Below are 6,585 nucleotides of genomic sequence, written 5' to 3' on the forward strand. Positions count from 1 at the left end.
CCAAAAAGTTACTAAATTAGCCTGTTCCCAAACGAGGCCTTAATGTGTTAAATTATGCTTTGAATACTATACTTGTGTTGTTGTAAGTCCTCATGAGTTTGGTGTATAGGCCATAACCACCAATTCATTTGAGTTGATAGTTTTCCTTTCCATATCTTTCGTGTATATATTCATGTCATTGTAATAATCCACTTTTCATTCACACTCTGCAATCTCCCTCATTTCTTTGTTTCTTTGGATTGAGGTTTGTATCAACCAAAAGATTTTTGCTCATGGCATAAAAAAGAGGTTGCACGAGCTAAATAGTTTAACCTCTTCGGAGGTTTATTATCAAGGCATCACGTCTTTCTTATGCTAAGCGCAATCTCTTGTTCAATACCTCCATTTATCGCCAGTGCATTACTTCTAAGGGACTAATGTTCTATTTAGACCATTGGAAATCATAAAGGAAAGATTCATTATAGCTTATTATCGAGTTTGGATTTGGAGTCATTATCGCTCATTCGGGTTTGACTCGGAATTCATTATTGCTCGTAAATGGGTTTGATTCTTCCTTTGTAGTTTCCCCCTGTAGAAAATGGCTCGAAGAGCTCATTTCTTGGGTCAAGTAATGCTTACTAATCTTTATTGCTTTGGATTTAGTGGCCATAATCATCACCTTTGGAGAAAAAGAAAGAAAATATAAGGAAATGGAAAGGTAAAGTAAAAAGGCTAATAAAATTGGAGTAAAAAGAGGTAGATTCAATCGGACGTTATACTGAATCTGTTGCTTCTAGAATCATCACATACTATTTTAGTGGTGTTTGATGATTCATGAGGCAAGTCTGCCCCCTCATTTGAGGTAATTTCATGATAGGGAGGAGGTATTATTTGACTTTTGTTGCATTTATTAAACTCTTGTCCTATCGCTTCTAAGATCATCACGCAACAAATTTGCGATGATTGATGATTTGAGAATTGAATCTGTTCCTCTCTTGAAAATCTTTATGATAGGAAAGGACAGAGAGGATAAACACCTCTTGGAAACATTTTGTTTTGCTCTGTTCCAACAGGGTATTCCTCAGGAATAGTGGCCAGTTGGCTATTACTCTGTACGGCCGACCATCTGATTAAGCTGGCCGGCCATCCATTTTATACGGCGGTGGTGATTTTGCAGCAGAACAAAATAGATCCTGAGGCCAAAACAAAACAATTTTCTGACTGTAAACAGAGCAGGTTCTGGCAGCAAATAGAGAAGTTTTCAGAGGGTGTTCTTGGTTGCGTACATGTGGTTCCTCATCTTCCATTCAAGTCTCCTTTAGTTTAGTAGCTTTGATTCATTTGTAATTAATTAGTTACTTACTTTCATTCGGACTTGTAATAATTAGTTAATTAATTAGTTTGTTCATTTGTGTTTGTAATAAATAGTTAATTGAGACATTCATTCAGACCCTCCTGTGCTAGGACAAATTTGTAATAATTGTATGTCTTCCAACCCCTATTTCTATCTCTGTTTTATTTATATGCTTACCGTGGTTGCATATAGTGTCATGTTTTCGTTTCATATCATTGACATGCTTTGTATCCATTTTTGCATACATAAGGTTCAGTTCATCATTCTTGATTACCGTCATTTCCTATTTTCTTGAATATGTGCGTTATCATGTGCGTTATCGCATACTTTGAGTTAATCCATATGACATGTTAAATAGCCAAACCTAGTAGTTGCATTCTTGTATGAGTTGCATTAGTCATATGCATTGCTAGGATCGTGCATTTTTGTAATTATATCTTTTTCTTTGGCTTACCTCGGAGTACTAGGTGAGCATTTTTGGCTTTAGCGTATTCATGTGTGTGATTGTTGCTCTGCTTTGCATCTTACCATGAGGCTACGTGCTTACTCGAAATGAACTGTCTGAATGCCTGTGGATGAAGGTTATTTTACTTGCATGGGGGATTATTTTGATTATATGTATGAGCTCATTTCTTTCCCTTTTAGTTATGTATACTCAAAACCTTTTTCAAAATCACAAAATCATTTCCAAAGCAAGCGAAACAGTCTATAACTTGTGTGCCTCACATAGTAAGTTAGCACATTAATAATCAGAACAAGAGCTTATAATGTTGATAAAAATCACATCATGATTAGTAGAGGCTGATCTTGGATCGAGTGAGTGGGGTGCTCAATTCATGACCTTCCCCTCTCATACCTAAGTTCCCGAGCTAAGACACTTTGGTTATGATAAATAAGTGGCCTTTGGCACAAGTCATGGGTTTTCTAAATTTCTCAAAAATATTTATGTGACGACTCTGAAATCTGGCAATGCAGTCTATTTTTGGCATCTCTTATAATTAATGGATTTTCTAAGATTTGTCAGATTTGTACTCTCATTTGTTTTCTGTTTCACATTACAGTTGTGAAACCAGATTCAGAACCACGGGAGTCCGAACTATAGGGCTATCGTACCCGAGGAGACTAATCTTTAACGTAAATCTATTTTACAACACTTTAATTATGTTATTAATGAACTTACAGGCTATGATAATCCTCATTTGAAGAAATTTCAGTTCATGATGTTTCATCCAAAATAAACAAGGGAAAAAGCAAGACAAAAGTGTCGCTTAACCTTAACTTGTTTGGTACAAACGAATTAGAAAACTTTGACTTTATTCATATGAATGAAGTTAAAGATGAGAATCTTGAGGATTGTCTTAAATGGTTGGTGGGTATACTTTCCACATAATTGTTTAGGATTCAACTCTTGAGGTCAAGTTATAAGAAAGAAATTTCTTTTGAATTTCCTGGTCCCGACGTTAATGGCCTGTCTCTAATCAAATCAAGAAAGAAATTAGTCGAGATACGCGTAAACTGACCCGAACATCTTTTACCGCCCAAAAAAAATAAAAAAGGTTAAAGATGAGACTGGTGGTAGCACCTCAAATCCAACACTAGAACCAATTATATTTATAAAAAAAGAAAAAGAAAAAAAGATAACAATCACAAGTACCCATAGCTCAATGATTACTTGTTTAGATATGACAAATGTCCCTTTTAAGGACAAACCACCTACTATCATAACCAATTATATTGCAACAACCTTACGAGGAGATGTTCTGTAATGATTAAGACAGTAGAAAAAATAAAAAAACTAGAAAGAGCCGGAAAACTACTTTGTTATACAAATATTAGCTAAATTTACAAAGATCATACAAGAAAATGTATGTGATTTTGCAAGAGATGCTAATTTGTAAGAAAATGTAAATTATATTTTAGCTAAATTTAAACTATGTAACATTTGTCTTTTTGAAGATTACGTTCATACATTTAAAAAAAATATTATTATTTGATTGATCCATCAGCTAATCTACACTGGTTAGATCAATTTTTCCATGTACTCCCTAATCTATGAGATAAATTATGTATTAAAGGTTATGCTGATTTCAAAAAAATATGGGAAGGAGGACAATGATAATCTATGCACCCCTAAATGTGGAGTTCTCATTTGGGATAAATGGCAATGAATTTACATGTTTCAAAATTCTACAATGCAAGGAATTGTTCCAATAGTTTTAAACTTAATATTTTCCTCATGTTGTCAGTTTAATGGTTAGCAACTTCATCTTTCAAAAGTTCTCTCCCATTTAATTGGGTGCCCTCCCTCTCCTACTCTTATTTCTGTTTGGTTTTTGTAACATTAGTATCCTTTCAGCAGGACCATATGTGGTATCCATAACTTCAAAAAACAAAAAAGAAAAAAAAAATTAACAAAAAGGTAAACAACACTTGACCATCAAGTCAATTTAATAATTAACCTATTGACTATAGAAATCACCCCAAGTGTGTACACCATTTTTAAGAGACTCAATGTAATTATCTGAGTTCAGTAGTTCTCATCTAAATTTGACAACACAAGGGTCAAATGATTTGTAATAACGTTATCACTCATCCAAAACTATATTTTCATCTATTTTCCTGGCTTATCATTAACTTATTTTCTTGTGCCCCTGCTTTCCTAACCAATGGAGTTGGTAGTTATAATAGTCTTATTCTTATTTCTCTATAAAAAATAAAATAAAAATAAATAAATAAATAGTCTTATTCTTATTCAAGATCAAGTTCTGGGTGATATCTCATGAAATTCCCACATGGCTCTTAATTCACATTTAAAGAGTGTTCCTTGGACATTAAATGGTGTATAGAATTTTCGAACGATTGAAATACATCTTTTTTCTTGGGCAAATAAACGGTCATTTTTTTTCTTATTGTGACGATCCCAACGTGCATATTATTTTTATATATTATTTTATCAAGAAAATTTGCATAATTATGTGTTAATTTTGTGCTTATCTATTTGTTCATGGAATATCTGTTTAATTGCTTACTTTGAATCGAAATTTTGAAGACTTAACGGAATCAGAAACCGAAATTGACTAGTTCAATAGGTTAATTAGAATATTTAGAATCATGTGGCTTAAAATTTAATTCAGATTAAAATAATTAAAATAAATCAATTAAAAATTAGACTTAAGCTAGATTAATTAACCCTAAGCTTAATTAATTAGTCTTCCTAATCCTAGGTATAAATGTGTTATGAACATGTTTTGAGCTCGTTCATCACCCTTGGCTCAGAGAGAGAGAGAGAGAGAGAGAGAGAGAGAGAGAGAGAGAGAGAGAGAGAGAGAGAGAGAGAGAGAGAGAGAGAGAGAGAGAGAGAGAGAGAGAGAGAGTCAACCTTAGGGAGGAGAAATCAAGAATTGGGAAGGAAAAGAAGGGAATTGAAAGATTCATCAAATTCAAGGTCTAGGTATGAATTACAACCATAATTCTCGTAGATAGTCCATGTAGATGTTGAATTCAAGAAGTATATAGGATCAAAATGTTTACTCATGGAGTAATGAGTGTAAAATCATGAAGAATTCTAAAAAACAAACTTAAAACTTCATACTTTAGTCATGCATGTAAAAATTTCCATCAAAATGTTTACTCATGGAGTAATGAGTGTAAAATCATGAAGAATTCTTAAAAACAACAAGTGTGAACCCCATGCATGTAAGAATTATGAAAACCAAACTAAAAAATGATGAATTGGTGCATGCATGTCTCAATTTCACTCATTTCTACCATATTCAAGTTGATTATAACATTTTCTTTCCAATATGCAAGCTTTTGAACTTTGAATGTGTTTTGGAACTCAAACTCAATTTTGGAAACCCAAAATTTGACATCACTCGAGCGCACTTAGCGAGCTCCTAGTATTTTTGCAAAGCTTTGCAGCTGGCTCAAGTGACGAAGTGTGCACTCGAGCGAACCCAACTTTGCATTACACTTGGCTCGAGTGACCAAGTGATTGCTCGAGCCCACTTTGACACCATCCAATACTTTTGCAGACCAAGTGGTCTGCTCGAGCGACCAATAGTGCACTTGAGCAAACTACCCTATTTTCAGCATTTTTGAAACACACTCTCATCTGCATGTTTTCATTCTCATGCACCTATGGACATTCTTGAGCATTGTTTAGACATCATTAATAAGGAAATGAATTACAAACAAATTCGAAGAGGATTGAAATAAGACAGAACATTTGATTAAGATGTGTTTCAATGTGTGCCTTTATTATATGTTATGTGTAGGTGGTCACCCGAGGCTTAACATAGGTACAAACCCACTGTGAGTAATGTCTTTATAAAGCTATGTTTGAAAAGTATTTTTGAATCATTCAAGAATGTTATTTTCTTTAAGTCTAATTTTTTTTATTCATGAATGAAGCTCCGTTTTGAACTTGTAATCATGTCATCCTTTAGTGAGGCCCTTGCGTGGGGAAAACAATACCATGGCTCATTGAATTTATTGAAACACATAAATCTCTGATGTTAGACCCTACTGGTCCACATTGAATTACCTATTATGGTTTATTGATTGACCCGTTGCGATCCCATTAGATTGACCTTAGTGGTCCTATTAGCTTCGGCACATTAATACGTTGTTACTCTATTAGATGTACCATGTATAATGACTCGATTAGTTATTGTTAATGCAAAAGATTGATATGATTGGTTTTACACATTGTTTTGGATATTGAAAAAGATATGTTTTGAATTATGTTGAATTTCATTCATTTAAATTCTTTATATTGATATTACTCATTGGGCTCTAACTCCCCCTCTCCCTCATATATGTAAGCGAGCACATGGATCATCAAAATTAGAGATGCCTCAAGAGTTTACCCTCGTAAAGCCATTTTGGAGTTCCTCCGTGATGAGACGTGCTTGGACTCAAATGAAACCAAACTTTGTTAAACCCTTTTTTTGTTTAGTTTCGCTTTTGTTATTTTGGAGTTTGTTTGGAATGAATGTTTGTAAGAGATGTTTAAATTTGTTGTGATATATTTATTTAAGATGGAAGTTTATTTTCTATGAAGAGGTCTTTCATATGCTCAATGGACTATATCTTATATATTTGTTATTACTTCCGCTAAACCCCGTTTATTATATTATGATTAATTTTATCTTTGATGACAAATGTACTATGAGATTACTGGCTAGTCATGACCTAAACCTATAGGGAGCGGGTTCGGGTCATGACACTTGTGGTAGCAAATGGACTTT

The sequence above is a fragment of the Camellia sinensis genome, unplaced genomic scaffold (genome assembly GCF_055761805.1).
Source record: "Camellia sinensis isolate YWXY unplaced genomic scaffold, ASM5576180v1 Unanchor4, whole genome shotgun sequence".
NCBI lineage: Eukaryota > Viridiplantae > Streptophyta > Magnoliopsida > Ericales > Theaceae > Camellia > Camellia sinensis.